We start from the raw sequence: 16,803 nt of genomic DNA on the forward strand, positions 1-16,803 counted from the left end.
TAAATTAGTCTGGTCAGCATTTTATCAATTTTATCATTGATTATTTTTAGTTCTGGGTTTTTGATTATCTGTATTTATATTTTGAGCTTTACTAATTTTTGTTCTTTTATTATTTTATTGGATTTAATTGGTTCTTATTTTCCTGCTTTCTTAGCTGAGCCTCCAAAGACTGATTAGAAACATTTCTTTTTTCCCAATATTATCAATTTTGTCTAAGCACCACTTAAGCTGATCACATAAATATTGACATGTTATATTTTCACTTTCATTTAATTCAAGATACCTAATTTCTTTCTTTGTTTTCTTCTTTGAAACAGGGGTATATTTTTAATTTCCAAAATATTTAATAATTTTCCAATTATTATCTATTGATCTCTAATTTTATTCTATTGTGGTTGAGTATATTTGTTTTGCAGTTTCATTTTAGAAACTTTGTATCCCAGAATACAGTATATTGTGGTGAATAGTGTGTTTGTGCACTTGAAAAAAAAAGTATATTCTGCTATTTTCAAGTTTCTAGCCTCTGTCCTTTAAACGTTAATTCAATTAAGTTAGTTAATTGTGTTGTTATTACTGATTTTTACTTTACTTGTCCTATCAGTTACTGAGACATCTCCAACTATAATTGTAGATTTTAGACTTGTCATTTTTTAATGCCATGTGTACTGACAGTGACTCTTGATGTCTAATAAATTAGCAAATTTTTTATTTGCTTAAAATCACATAATTAGCCAAAATGTGTCTGTTAATCCTTAAATTCAATGTAATTTGGGCTTTAATCACAATAAGAAACATCAGATACTTTTCACTGAGTAACAAATAACAGCAACTATTTGTGTTCATGCATAATTTAATCAAAGACATATTTTGTTATTTTTGGAATCTATCTCTATTTTAAAAACTTTAAAAGGCAAGACACTAGAATCCTTCTGACATCAAGACCCTAGGCAAAAATTTTTAGAAAATTCCCATCTTAAACCATAATTGAATCAGCTATTAAAAAAATAAAGTTCAGTTAAATGAGATTTTAAGACTCTGCTTTCTATGACATCATCCTCTCTATCAAAATCATTATATTTATTTTATTTACACCATATTTTATTTTTAGGGTCTACCACTTTTATCCCATGAAGTTACTTAGCAAAATGAGCCTTGTTTTGTCAGTTATAAAATAAGCCCTGCTGCTGCTGCTAAGTCACTTCAGTTGTGTCTGTCTCTGTGCGACCCCATAGATGGCAGCCCACCAGGCTGCCCCGTCCCTGGGATTCTCCAGGCAAGAACTGGAGTGGGTTGCCATTTCCTTCTCCAATGCATGAAAGTGAAGTCGCTGAGTCGTGTCCGACTCTTAGTGACCCCATGGACTGCAGCCTACCAGGCTCCTCCGCCCATGGGATTTTCCAGGCCAGAGTACTGGAGTGAGGTGCCATTGCCTTCTCCGAAAATAAGCCCTACCTATATTCAAAGAAGTTGTAATAAAATGAGAATATAAATATTTGGCCCTAGTCAAGAATTACACACAGCCATGTGGGTGGCCCTAGTAAAGAATCTGCCTGCCAATGCAGGAGACTTAAGAGACACAGGTTTGATCCCTGGGTCAGGAAGATTCCCTGGATAAGGGCCTGGCAACCCACTCCAGTATTCTTGCCTGGAGAATCCCATGGACAGATATAGTCTTACAAGCTACAGTCCATTAGGTCACAAAGAATCAGACGGGACTGAAGGGACTTAGCATACTCATACATGTTGATATTATTATAATGGTCACTGCCTGGCAAAAACACTGACATGTTCGTGAAAGCTGCTACTTTCCTCTGAAATACACACACACACACACACACACATACACACTTCTGCACCAGAAACTTAATTATACCTATGCTATCATTTTGTATAAGTCTTTGAATAATCTTGCATTGTTTCTAACAACATTTCTTGATCTTTCCTTCCCTAGGCAGCTAATTAAATCAGTCACAGAACTCTGCAATTCCTACTAAGGCAATCAGGAGTTGCTATTTTTTTCTCAAATAGCTCCCTCATATAATTGTACAATTTTTTCTAAAATCTCAGAGAAGCAAGATTGAATAAACTTAATGAATGATTAACTTTCAGAGCTGCAAACAGAACTGACTTCCCAAAATTTTGGCCAACTCATATCCATCTGAATGGAAGATGGCTTGATTGGTCAAATATGAGCTAGACTGTGTCCTAATGTGGCTTTTGATAATCCACTCCAGTGTTTCTGAATTTGTGCCATCTACTTGAAAAAGAAACCAAACCTGGCAAGCATGATTTCCTATTTTTCATCCAGAGAGGATTAGTGAGAAAATTAAGTTCCCTCCTCTAAGTAAGTACCTCAGGGAACTATTCACCTATCAATGTATAGAGAGTTTCAACCGGTAACATACCCGATTTCATTAGCATTAATGGGAGTTTTGTGTGAAATCCTGTGTGAATCATTGCTTTAGGAGCTCTGTAAGAGTTTGTTGATTACTTTTATTTTTGGAATGGGTCTGTTTTCCAGTTTTAACTTTTACTCAATTGGCTTGCAATAGATACTGAATTTTGGAAGGAATCAAACGTGGACTTTTGAAAGTAATGAAATCGGAGCAGGGCCACATAGACTCAATCACCATTGTGAATGTTAGATGACATTACACAATAGGTGCCTGGATGTTCTACTGGCTTGCTGTCTAGTGTGTGAAGACTCAAATTTCAATTTATAGCTTTCACCTAGTTATGTTTTATCGCTGTTTACTCATCTACGAACATTCTTACTAAACCCCTTATTGAAGGACCATGAATTCTGTAGCCATTTGGATGATCCTTCAAGCACCTTGCCTTCCCTCTTTCTCAGCTTCAATAATATTTAGTGACCTTCATATAGAATGAGAAGAGAATTTGTGTCGAAATTGAAAATGAAAAGAGGAACTGGCAGAGAATGGAGGGACTTGAGTGCACAAGCGCAAATACCCAGTGAGTTGAAGGGAGACCTAGTAAACTGATGCCCCTGAGGTCTGTGTGCCTGGAAGGAAGACACATAGAGAAGCCCAGCTGGCGGGTATCTCTAATCCTTCTGTCCGGTCCCGCTGCTTTCGCCCTCCAGAAGACTACTCCAGACCTAGTGTGTTCAAGAGCCCTAAAGACCTGGGATATGAGTATTGTGGGAATTCAGGGGGAAAAGAGATGACTTTTGAGAAGAAGAAAATTCAGATGAATTACTTGGCAAATGACAAAGAAAGCACAGGAATCCGATAGTGTTTCTCTTTCTTTGATGAAGTCTGGCTTTATGCCTAATAAGGGATGTAAGTTGCAGAAGTAGCAGAAAATTCACAGAGATGCCATTAAATCTGGACCATGATGCTGGTGTAGGTCAGCTTTCAGGTGGCTAGAGCAGGATTCTGTTTCAGATGAATTCCCTGGAATTTGAAGTTAAGTCTCAATTCACAAGATCATAGCTTTAGTGTGGAAGACTAACTCTCAGAGGAAGACGATGAGGTGAATCACGGTCCTGTGCATCAGACAGGGGAGGGTGCTGTGGACTCAGTTGAGGAAAGTCCTGAAATGTCCACAGTTAACACCTGGAAGTGTACTTTATGAAATGCAATAAACCCTCCCCTTTCACTGCCTTGCAACAGAGGTTGGATCCTTTGTGAGAATTAGCCTCCTGAAGATAAAAGAAAAATATCAGAGAAAGTCAATCTAGAGAACTCAGCACAAAGAGAAGAGGGCTTTGATGTTTCTGATTGGGGGGGAAAAAACCACACAACATAGTGAATGACTTCAGAGTCATACTGCTGAATAAAATGATAATACAATTCACCTGAGCCTCCCAGTCCCAAGAAAGTGAGCAGTATTCTCAGCCATCAAGTCATCAACTCGTATAGCATCATTTCTAACTGCCAGGAAGATGTGAATGAGTTTGAGAGGGAAGAAACAAGACAAAGTGGAAAGTGTGAAATGGAGTTTTACTCTTAATACCATGGACCCTTGTGTGGTTTGCCACTGTCCATATAAAAATAGTTGCATCCTCCATGGCAACAGGGGACATCTTATGGAATATTTCACATGTGCAAAGAACCTTTAAAAAGTAGGCAACATGAGTAACTTCTAGAGATCTGCTGTATAAAATAGCAAATGTAAATATATGTAGTTCAGTTCAGTTCAGTTGCTCAGTCGTGTTCAGCTCTTTGCGACCCCATGAATCACAGCACGCCAGGCCTCCCTATCCATCACCAACTCCCGGAGTTCACTCAGACTTGCGTCCATCAAGTCAGTGATGCAATCCAGCCATCTCATCCTCTGTCGTCAATATATGTAGTTAACAGCATACTATTGTGCACTTAGGATAGATCTCATGTTAAGTGTTCTAAACATACACACAAACAAGAACACAAGGAAGTTGTTGGAGGTGATGGATTTGGTTAGTACCTCAACTCTAGTGATAATGTTATAGGTGTATGCTTCTGTCTATACTCATCAAAATGTATGCATTAAATATGTGCAAGTTTTGTATATTAATTATATCTCAGAAAGCTTTAAAAAAGAGAAAGAAGTAAGCCCTGCCTAGTATGAAGACAGCTAATTCAAATGGTTCTGCTAAGTTATTTCCCCTAGTTGTGAAATACTTGTGAAAGTAGGATTATATATTTCTAACAATATACCCTAAACATTTAAACATAACAGGTGTTTTTATTTTTTTATGTATATCAAAGCAAGAAAGTACTGCAGCCACATATATACATACATATATATATATATATATATATATATATATACACACACACACACTCTTAATAGTCCCTGGTTTTGGCAGGGGGCGGGGGGAGTGAATATTTGCTTTCATTTAGGAAAATATACTTTTTGTTCACACTTTATATTTGGATTTTAATACAATTTAAATTGGATATACAGTTCCTTCTTTACCTCAACTCCTTATGTTTTAAATATTATCCACTTTCTATTAATGAGAAATATCTGAGATATTTATACACACACACACATATATAGCATTCAAATGTAACTTATTTAGTATTTTTCATGTAAGGAGAAAAATTTTCTGTGAAATATTCAATGTTAATATTTTAGATACCCTTTAATCTTGTGATTCTTAGTTTCTCTGCTCTTTCAGAGCCTCTTAATATACACTTTCCTGATAAAAGATAAATTGGAAGTTATATTTGGAGCTATTTAATTAAACTGTACTTCTTTTTCCTTTTACCCCTTACCAGCAACTTTGGTATATAAAGAATTGGTGGTACAGATGTCATCAATTGAGAAGTCTTTGAGAATAACGATAATTTATCCTCAAGACAAAACTTTGTAAGACTCAGCAATAGAATATGGAGTTGTCCTGGTGGGATTCAGTTCAGTTCAGTTCAGTCGCTCAGTCCTGTCCGATTGTTTGCAACCCCATTTATTGCAGCATACCAGGCCTCCCTGTCCATCATCAACTCCCGGAGTTCACTCAAACTCACATTCATCAAGTCGATGATGCCATAGAGCCATCAAGTCCTCTGTCATCCCCTTCTCCTCCTGCCCCCAATCCCTCCCAGCATCAGTCTTTTCCAATGAGTCACCTCTTCATATGAGGTGGCCAAAGTACTGAAGTTTCAGCTTTAGCATCATTCCTTCCAAAGAACACCCAGGGTTGATCTCTGGGGTACAGGAGTCAAATCTGTTGAACAGGCCCTTCTCTGCACTTGATTTCAGGATTTAGGGGAATCTATTGACTATTACAAATCCTTTGACTCTGGATCACAATAAACTGTGGAAACTTCTGAAAGAGATGGGAATACCAGACCACCTGACCTGCCTCTTGAGACCACCTGGGAAAATTCTGAAAGAGATGGGAATACCAGACCACCTGACCTGCCTCTTCCTGACCTTTATGCAGATCAGGAAGCAACAGTTAGAACAGGACATGGAACAACAGACTGGTTCCAAATAGGAAAAGGAGTACATCAAGCCTGTATATTGTCACCCTGCTTATATATGCAGAGTACATAATGAGAAACACTGGGTTGGATGAAGCACAAGCTGGAGTCAAGATTGCCAGGAGAAATATCAATAACCTCAGATATGCAGATGACACCACCCTTATGACAGAAACTGAAGAAGAACAAAAGAGCCTCTTGATGAAAGTGAAAGAGGAGAGTGAAAAAGTTGGCTTAAAGCTTAACATTCAGAAAACATGGATCAAGGCATCCGGTCCCATCACTTTGAAAGGTTGTTGCTGAACCATGCAAAGATGTCAGGATTCATCCTGACATCCTTCTCCGGAGGAGAAGAATTCAATCCAAGGCTAGAGAGAAGGCTTGATCACTCAGAGCTTTTGTGTAATAAAGTTTTATTAAAGTATAAAGAAGATAGAGAAAGCTTCTGACATAGACATTAGAAGGGGGTAGAAAGAGTACCCCCATTGCTAGTATTAGCAATGGAGTTATATACTCTCCAATGAATCCAAAGAATATCTAGAGGTTGTAAAGACCTCACCAGACCTACTCCCATAATTTACATTTTGCCCAAGGTAAGAGAAATTCAAGTAAGATGGTAGGTGTTGCAAGAGGGCATCAGAGGGCAGACACACTGAAACCATACTCACAGAAATCTAGTCAATCTAATCACACTAGGACCACAGCCTTGTCTAACTCAATGAAACTAAGCCATGCCCTTGGGGCAACCCAAGATGGGTGGGTCATGGTGGAGAGGTCTGACAGAATGTGGTCCACTGGAGAAGGGAATGGCAAACACTTCAGTATTCTTGCCTTGAGAACCCCATGAACGGTATAAAAAGGCAAAATGATAGGATACTGAAAGAGGTACTCCCCAGGTCAGTAGGTGCCCAATATACTACTGGAGGTCAGTGGAGAAATAACTCCAGAAAGAATGAAGGGTTGGAGCCAAAGCAAAAAAAATACCCAGCTGTGGATGTGACTGGTGATAGAAGCAAGGTCCGATGCTGTAAGAGCAATATTGCATAGGAACTTGGAATGTCAGGTCCATGAATCAAGGCAAATTCGAAGTGGTCAAACAAGAGGTGGCAAGGGTGAACGTCTAGATTCTAGGAATCAGTGAACTAAAATGGACTGGAATGGGTGAATTTAACCCAGATGACCATTATATCTACTACTGCAGGCAGGAATCCCTCAAAAGAAATGGAGTAGCCATCATGGTCAACAAAAGAGTCCAAAATGCAGTACTTGGATGCAATCTCAAAAAACAGAATGATCTCTGTTTGTTTCCAAGGCAAACCATTCAATATCACAGTAATCCAAGTCTATGCCCCAACCAGGAATGCTGAAGAAGCTGAAGTTGAACGGTTCTATGAAGACCTATAAGATCTTTTAGAACTAACACCCAAAAAAGATGTCCTTTTCATTATAGGGGACTAGAATGCAAAAGTAGGAAGTCAAGAAACACCTGGAGTAACAGGCAAATTTGGCCTTGGAATGCGGAATGAAGCAGGGCAAAGACTAATAGAGTTTTGCCAAGAAAATGCACTGGTCATAGGAAATACCCTCTTCCAACAACACAAGAGAAGACTCTACAGATGGACATCACCAGATGGTCAACATCGAAATCAGATTGATTATATTCTCTGCAGCAAAAGATGGAGAAGTACTGTCAACAAAAACAAGACCAGGAGCTGACTGTGGCTCAGATCCTAAACTCCTTATTACCAAATTCAGACTGAAAATGAAGAAAACAGGGAAAACCTCTAGACCATTCAGATATAACCTAAATCAAATCCCTTATGATTATACAGTGGAAGTGACAAAGAGATTTAAGGGCCTAGATCTGATAGATAGAGTGCCTGATGAACTATGGAGGGAGGTTTGTGACATTGTACAGGAGACAGGGATCAAGACCATCCCCATGGAAAAGAAATGCAAAAAAGCAAAATGGCTGTCTGGGGAGGCCTTACAAATAGCTGTGAAAAGAAGAGAGGAGAAAAGCAAAGGAGAAAAGGAAAGATATAAGCATCTGAATGCAGAGTTCCAAAGAAGAGCAAGAAGAGATAAGAAAGCCTTCTTCAGCGATCAATGCAAAGAAATAGAGGAAAAGAACAGAATGGGAAAGACTAGAGATCTCTTCAACAAAATTAGAAATACCAAGGGAACATTTCATGCAAAGATGGGCTCGATAAAGGACAGAAATGGTCTGGACCTAACAGAAGCAGAAGATATTAAGAAGAGATGGCAAGAATACACAGAAGAATTGTACAAAAAGGATCTTCACGACCCAGATAATCACGATGCTGTGATCGCTCATCTAGAGCCAGACATCCTGGAATGTGAAGTCAAGTAGGCCTTAGAAAGCATTACTATGAACAAAGCTAGTGGAGGTGATGGAATTTCAGTAGAGCTATTTCAAATCCTGAAAAAGGATGCTGTGAAAGTGCTGCAATCAATATGCCAGCAAATTTGGAAAACTCAGCAGTGGCCACAGGACTGGAAATGTCAGTTTTCATTCCAATTCCAAATAAAGGCAATGCAAAAGAATGCTCAAATTACCGCACAATTGCACTCATCTCACACGCTAAAGTAATGCTCAAAATTCTCCAAGCCAGGCTTCAGCAATACGTGAACCGTGAACTTCCTGAGGTTCAAGCTGGTTTTAGAAAAGGCAGAGGAACCAGAGATCAAATTGCCAACATCTGCTGGATCATCGAAAAAAGAAAGAGCGTTCCAGAAAAACATCGATTTCTGCTTTATTGACTATGCCAAAGCCTTTGACTATGTGGATCACAAGAAATTGTGGAAAATTCTGAAAGAGATGGGCATACCAGACCACCTGACCTGCCTCTAGAGAAATCTGTATGCAGGTCTGGAAGCAACAGTTAGAACTGGACATGGAACAACAGACTGGTTCCAAATAGGAAAAGGAGTGCGTCAAGGCTGTATATTGTCAGCCTGCTTATTTAACTTCTATGCAGAGTACATCATGAGAAACGCTGGACTGGAAAAACACAAGCTGGAAAGAAGATTGCCAGGAGAAATATCAATAACCTCAGATATGCAGATGACACCACCCTTATGGCAGAAAGTGAAGAGGAACTAAAAAGCCTGTTGATGAAAGTAAAAGAAGAGAGTGAAAAAGTTGGCTTAAAGCTCAACATTCAGAAAACGAAGATCATGGCATCTGGTCCCATCACTCCATGGGAAATAGATAGGGAAACAGTGGACAGTGTCAGAATTTATTATTTGGGGCTCCAAAATCACTGCAGATGGTGATTGCAGCCATGAAATTAAAAGATGCTTACTCCTTGGAAGAAAAGTTATGACCAACCTAGATATCATATTCAAAATCAGAGACATTACTTTGCTGACTAAGGTCCATCTATCAAGGCTATGGTTTTTCCAGTGGTCATGTATGGATGTAAGAGTTGCACTGTGAAGAAGGCTGAGCACTGAAGAATTGATGCTTTTGAACTGTGGTGTTGGAGAAGACTCTTGAGAGTCCCTTGGACTGCAAGGAGATCCAACCAGTCCATTCTGAAGGAGATCAGCCCTGGGATTTCTTTGGAAGGACTGATGCTGAAGCTGAAACTCCAGTACTTTGGGCACCTCATGCGAAGAGTTGACTCATTGGAGAAGACTTTGATGCTGGGAGGGATTGGGGGCAGGAGGAGAAGGGGACAACAGAGGATGAGATGGCTGGATGGCATCATTGACTCGATGGATGCGACTCTGAGTGAACTCCGGGAGTTGGTGATGGACAGGGAGGCCTGGTGTGCTGCGATTCATGGGGTCTCAAAGAGTCAGACAGGACTGAGCAACTGAACTGAACTGAAGATAACAGGATTAGCCAGAAGGTTCAATCCAGAGACTGTCCTCAGGCAGGATACATAATCCTAAGGAATGTAGAGGGGAAAAAAAGTTTGTCCTTTTTCCCTCCTTGAGAATTCCAGACACCTCTCTCCTTGGGGACCCCTAGACTTCTTATTAACCTACCTAGGAAATGACTCTCTCAACTTCATGTAAATAGATGGAGAAACAGTGGAAACAGTGGCAGATTTTATTTTCGGGGGCTCCAAAATCACTGCAGATGGTGACTGCAGCCATGAAATAAAAAGACGTTTACTCCTTGGAAGGAAAGTTATTACCGATCTAGACAGCATATTAAAAAGCAGAGACGTTATTTTGTCTCAATAAAACCATCTAGTCAAGGCTATAATTTTTCCAGTAGTCATATATGGATATGAGAGTTGGACTGCAAATAAAGCTGAGCGCAGAAGAATAGATGCTTTTCAACTGTGGTATTGGAGAAGACTCTTGAGAGTCCCTTGGACTGCAAGGAGATCCAATCAGTTCATCCTAGAGGAAATCAATCCTGAATGTTCATATGAAGGGCTGATGTTGAAACTGAAACTCCAATACTTTGGCCACCTGGTGTGAAGAGCTGACCCATTTGAAAAGGCCATGATGCTGGGAAAGATTGAAGTCAGGAGGAGAAGGGGATGACAGAATTTGAGATGGTTGTATGGCATCACTGACTCAATGGACGTGAGTTTGAGTAAAATCCTGGAGTTGGTGATGGACAGGGAGGCCTGGAATGCTGTAGTCCATGGGGTCGCAAAGAGTCGGACACGACTGAGTGACTGAACTGAACTGAATTGATTGCTTTCTCTAAGTTAAAAAAAAGAAAAATAATAAGACACTCTGAAGTATCTTTTTGGTCTGGGTTCCATGGTACCTGGCAGTTTCTTAAATTTCAGATATTTGCTTAATGTTAGTTCTAGAAACCAGTGAATTCAGAAAGATGAATTCAGATATGTGATAACGGGAAAAAAATTCATTTTAAAAATAGCCAGAAAGGTCATAACTTTTTTCTAAATTATCCAAAAATTATGCATCACTTTTCTTCAAGAAAGACAGGGTCAGAACACAGGATTCTAAAGTATCTCAAACTGTGGACATTATCTTCTTGATTATATTTAAATGTGAATTATATTTGAAGCAAAGTAGTGTGGATAATCATTTTTATTTAGGTCCCAGGGTTTCTGTCCTATATTTGACAGTTTTATGTAGTTTAGTTCACTTCAGTTGCTCAGTCATATACAAGTCTTTGTGATCCCATGGACTGCTGTACACCAGGCCTCTGTGTCCATCACCAGCTCCTGGAGTTTACTCAAACTCATGTCCATTGAGTTGGTGATGCCATCCAACCATCTCACCTTCTGTCATCCATTTCTCCTCCCGCCTTCAGTCTTTCCCAGCATCAGAGTCTTTTCAAATGAGTCAGCTCTTAATATAGGTGGCCAAAGTATTGGAGTTTCAGTATCAACATCAGTCCTTCCAGTCAATATTCAGGAGTGATTTCCTTTAGGATAGACTGATTGGATCTCCTTGCAGTACAAGCAACTCTCAAGAGTCTTCTTCAACACTACAGTTCAAAAGCATCAATTATTTTGTGTTCAGTTTTCTTTATAGTTCAATTCTCATATCCATACATGACTACTAGAAAAACTATAGCCTTGACTAGACAGACCTTTGTTGGCAAAGTAATGTCTCTGCTTTTTAATATGCTGTCTAGTTCTGTAATAACTTTTCTTTCAAGGAGTAAGTGTCTTTTTATTTCATGGCTGCAGTCAAAATCTGCAGTAATTTTGGAGCCCCGCAAAATAAAGTATGTTACTGTTTCCACTATTTCCCCATCTATTTGCCATGAAGTGATGAGACCGGATGCCATGACCTTAGTTTTCTGAATGTGGAGCTTTAACCCAACTTTTTCACTTTTCATCAAGAGGCTCTTTAGTTCTTCACTTTCTGCCATAAGGGTGGTGTCATCTGCATATCTGAGGACATTGATATTTCTCCTGGCAATCTTGATTCCAGCTGGTGCCTCATCCAGCCCAGCGTTTCTCATGATGTACTCTGCATATAAGTTAAATAAGCAGGCTGACACTATGACTTGACATACTCCTTTCCCAATTTGGAACCAGTCTGTTGCTCCAGGTCCAGTTCTAACTGTTGCTTCCTGACCTGCATACAGATTTCTCAAGAGGCAGGTCAGGTGATCTGATATTTCCCTCTCTTTAAGATTTCCAGAGTTTATTGTGATCCACACAGTCAAAGGCTTTGACATAGTCAATAAAGCAGAAATAGATGTTTTTCCGGAACTCTCTTGCTTTTACCATGATCCAGCGGAGAAGGAAATGGCAACCCACTCCAGTACTCTTGTCTGGAAACTCCCATGGACGGAGGAATCGTAGGCCACAGTCCATAGGGTCACTACGGGTCGGCCATGACTGAGCAAGTTCACTTTCACTTTTCACTTTCATGCATTGGAGAAGGAAATGGCAACCCACTTCAGTGTTCTTGCCTGGAGAATCCCAGGGACGGGAAAGCCTGGTGGGCTGCCGTCTATGGGGTCGCACAGAGCTGGACATGACTGAAGTGACTTAGCAGCAGCAGCAGCAGCAGCAGATGTTGGCAACTTGATCTCTGGTTCCTCTGCCTTTTCCAAAACCAGCTTAAACATCTGGAATTTCATGGTTCATGTATTGCTGAAGCCTGGCTTGGAGAATTTTGAGTATTACTATACTAGCGTGTGAGATGAGTGCAATTGTGTGGTAGTTTGAGCATTCTTTGGCATAGCATTTCTTTGGTATTAGAATGAAAACTGACCTTTTCCAGTCCTGTGGCCACTGCTTAGCTTTCCAAATTAGATGGTATATTGAGTGCAGCACTTTCACAGCATCATCTTTTAGGATTTGAACTAGCTCAACTGAAATTCCATCACCTCCACTAGCTTTGTCCGTAGTGATGCTTCCTAAGGCCCACTAGACTTCACATTCTAGGATGTCTGGCTCTAGGTGAGTGATCATACCATCGTGATTATCTGAGTAGTGACGATCTTTTTTGTATAGTTCTTCTTTGTATTCTCTCCACCTCTTCCTAATATCTTCTGTTTCTTTTAGGTCCCTGCCACTTCTGTCCTTTATTGTGCCCATCTTTGCATAAATATTCCCTTGGTATTTCTAAATTTCTTGTGGAGAGCTCTAGTCTTTCCCATTCTATTGTTTTCCTCTATTTCTTTGCACTGATCACTAAGGAAGACTTTCTTATCTCTCCTTGCTATTCTTTGGAACACTGCATTCAAATGGGTATATTTTTCCTTTTCTCCTTGCTTTTGGGTTCTTTCTTTTCACAGATATTTATTAGGCCTCCTCAGACAACCATTTTGCCTCTTTGCTTTGTTTTTCTTGGGGAAGGTCTTGATCCCTGCCTCCTGTACAATGTCATGAACCTCTGCCCATAGTTCTTCAGGCACTCTATCATATCTAATCCCTTGAATCTATTTGTCACTTCCACTGTAAACTTGTAAGGCATTTGATTTAGGTCATACCTGAATAGTCTAGTGGTTTTCCCCACTTTCTACAATTTAAGTCTGAATTTGGCAAAAAGAGTTCATGATCTGAGCCACAGTCAGCTCCTGGTCTTGTTTTTGCTGAATGTATAGAGCTTCTCCATCTTTGGCTGTCCTGTGTATGAGTTTTATGTAGTTAGGTGAGGACAATAAGATAAACTGAATAGTAAGTTTAGAATAGAACCAAGGGGTTGTTAGGCACTGTAACTTTGTATGCTAGTCACTAACAGAATATTACCATTATAAACTTCAAAAACAAAAATACTTATACACATACGACTTATCATGTACATAGGAAAAAAATGGCCGAAGAGATCAGTCCTCAGCAGAGTGATCCTCAAACACAGGAGAGCTTTATTAGTTTATAATTTGTAATATATCAAATGGGCTTTTCAGGTTGCACTAGTGGTAAAGAACCCACCTGGCATTGCAGGAGACGTAAGAGACTGGGGTCAGGAAGATCTCCTGAAGGAGGAAATGGCAACCCACTCCAGTATTCTTGCCTAGGAAATCCCATGGATAGAGGACCTGGTGGGCTGCAGTCCATGGGTCTGCAAAGAGTTGAACACAACTGAAGTGACTTAGCATGAACTTAATAATATATCAGCATCAGCCTTCGAAGTGTGGTACAGGAGAAGACTCCTGGAAGTCCCTTGGACAGCAAAGAGATCATTCCAGTCAGTCTTAAGGGAAATCAACCCTGAATACTCATTGGAAGGATTGATGCTGAAACTGAAACTCCAGTATTTTGGTCATCTGATGTGAGCAGCTGACTCGTTGGAAAAGTCTCTGATGCTGGGATAGATTGAAGGCAGAAGGAGAAGGGGGCATCAGAGGATGAGATGGATGGATGACATCATTGATGCAATGGATGTGAACTTGGGCATGCTTCGGGAGATGGTGAGGGACAGAGAGGCGTGGCGTGCTGCAGTCCATCAGGTCGCAAAGAGTTGGACACAACTGGGTAACTGAACAACAAAAATATATCAAATAGAACTAAGTAGAATTCATTCTCTGTGGAAAGCTGATGGCAATAATGAGAATATAAACAATGTGTATCCAGGGTATATACATACAATGATTATGCTATGCATAAAATACATCTGTGTGCAAGTGGTGTCTCATTCCACATGCTTATGGATTACTAATGCAATCTTGATTACATTTTAGGTTTAGTATTCATATATTATTTATTGATTTACAAGTAAATACATGATTTATTAAGTGCTTGATTAAGAAAAACTGAAATGGGAAACTCTTCATGATTAAGTAAGGACAACAAGCATGAAATATGTCACCCTATCTCTAACTCCAACCTTTTAGTGCACCCTGGTACATCCATGGTCCTCGAATTCTGGAAAAGTTTCATTTATAAAATATAAACACCCTACTTTTCAATACAATTTTCTACCCTTCAAGTTTTAGAGTTAGTTTTACTCCAAACTTGCCTTTCATTTGACCAAGACCTCCATACTTCTGTTTTTTCTGCATCCTTATGTGCTCAGTCGCTTCAGTCGTGTCTGACACTTTGAGACCCCATGGACTGTAGCCCACCAGGCTGCTCTGTCCCAGAGATTCTCCAGGCAAGAATACTGGAGTCGGTTGCCATGCCCTTCTCCATGGGATCTCCCAAACTCTGGGATCAAACTCCTGCATCTCCTGCATTGCAGGAAGATTTTTTACCTACTGAGTCATCTGGGGAGTCCCTCTGTCCTTTCTACTTTTTCAGTATTTGTCTACATCTCTATATTGGTCTATATCTCAATTTTGAATAGATTTCAAGTTGATCCACTCTCTGATATCCTTCTTTAACTTGATCTGTTGTCATTCTGTCACATCTACCTTGAAGAACACTGATTTTGGACCATGACAACTGTCATTCTTCCTTAATCAAGTCCAGGCTAGGTACACTGTTCAGAGAAACATGAGACCCTCACAAAGTATTCTTCCTTTAAATATATTTTCACTAGCATCCCTGAGGGTTCAGTGGTAAAGAATCTGCCTGCAATGCAGGAGACACAGATATGGATCAGGAAGATCCTCTGGAGGAAGGCATGATAACCCACTCCAGTATTCTTGCCTGTAGAATCCCAAGGACAGAGGAGCCTAGTGGGCTACAGTCCATAGGGTTGCAAAGACTCAGACACAACTGAAGTGGCTGAGAAGCAGCAGCATGAAATGGGCATCCAAGACCGTCTGGCAACCCTGTTCTGTCACTGATTATTTTAAGGCCATCTCCCTCCCACCAACTGTGTAATCTATGTGGAGCTAGTCATCCTACCTCTTATCTCAGAGAAAATACATGCCATTAAGTTTGGAAATCTGTCAACCTCACAGCCACAAAGGTGAATGAACCTGGACCTGTATTTTTGTCTTTTGCACTGCCCACAGTGTAAGAGATATATTCCTCCTTTGTAAGATTAATTTATTCACCTCAGTTCTGAAATCTATAACCTTCTACTTTCAATAGACTTTGTTACATTGATAGCTCTCTCTTTCTGCAGTATCTTCAAATGAAAACATTAACTAACATGGGTTGAAAGTATACTGATGTGCATTTACAGATGAAAAGACTGAGCCTGGATAGATAGCTAGTAGGAAGTTGCTGGATCATACAGGGAGCTTAGCCAGGTTCTCTGTGATGACCTAGAGGGGTGGAGATGAGGGGGATGGGAGAGAGGTTCAAGAGAGAGGGATATATGTATGCGTATAGCTGATTCACACTGTTGTATAGCAGAAACTAACATAACATTGTAAAGCAATTTTACTCCAATTAAAAAAAAAAAAAAGACTGAGGCTGAGATAAATGGAAGGACATAAATATGGAAGTGAATCATCTCTCTTCACTGTTAACTAGTGCCGAGATGGAAGCCATTGTCACCTGCAGCCCTTTTCTGCATGCAGATGTCCAAGTAATAGTTTGAGTTGTTGAAAATCTATGCCAATTTGTGGGTTGTGGGCATTCAATAATCTTTCCAAATTTTACAGAAACAATAAAGTGGGACTTATAAATAATAGTCTTAGGAGTTTCATGATTTAAGACTGAGGCCTGTGAATCCTCTAACTTGCAGATCTGTTGACATTCCTGACTCTTCTCCAATTTGGATCTGTAAACATCAGGAGCTATACAACCAAAGTGTTCTCACTGGTAAATCATTAATGAGTGGTGTTAATACAGAGGCTTCCCTAGTGGCTCAGAGGTTGAAATGTCTGCCTGGAATGCAGGCGACCCAGGTTCAATCCCTGGGTCGGGAAGATCCCCTGAAGAAGGAAATGGCAACCCACTCCAGTACTCTTGCCTGGAGAATCCCATGGAGGGAGGAGCCTGGTAGGCTACAGTCCATGGGTCACAAAGAGTTGGATACCATTGAGCAACTTCACTTTCACTTTCTCAACACACAGGGTTACACCAGGTTTTTATTTTAGGGAACA

Source organism: Capricornis sumatraensis, chromosome 1 (assembly GCF_032405125.1).
Source record: "Capricornis sumatraensis isolate serow.1 chromosome 1, serow.2, whole genome shotgun sequence".
Taxonomy (NCBI): Eukaryota; Metazoa; Chordata; class Mammalia; order Artiodactyla; family Bovidae; genus Capricornis; species Capricornis sumatraensis.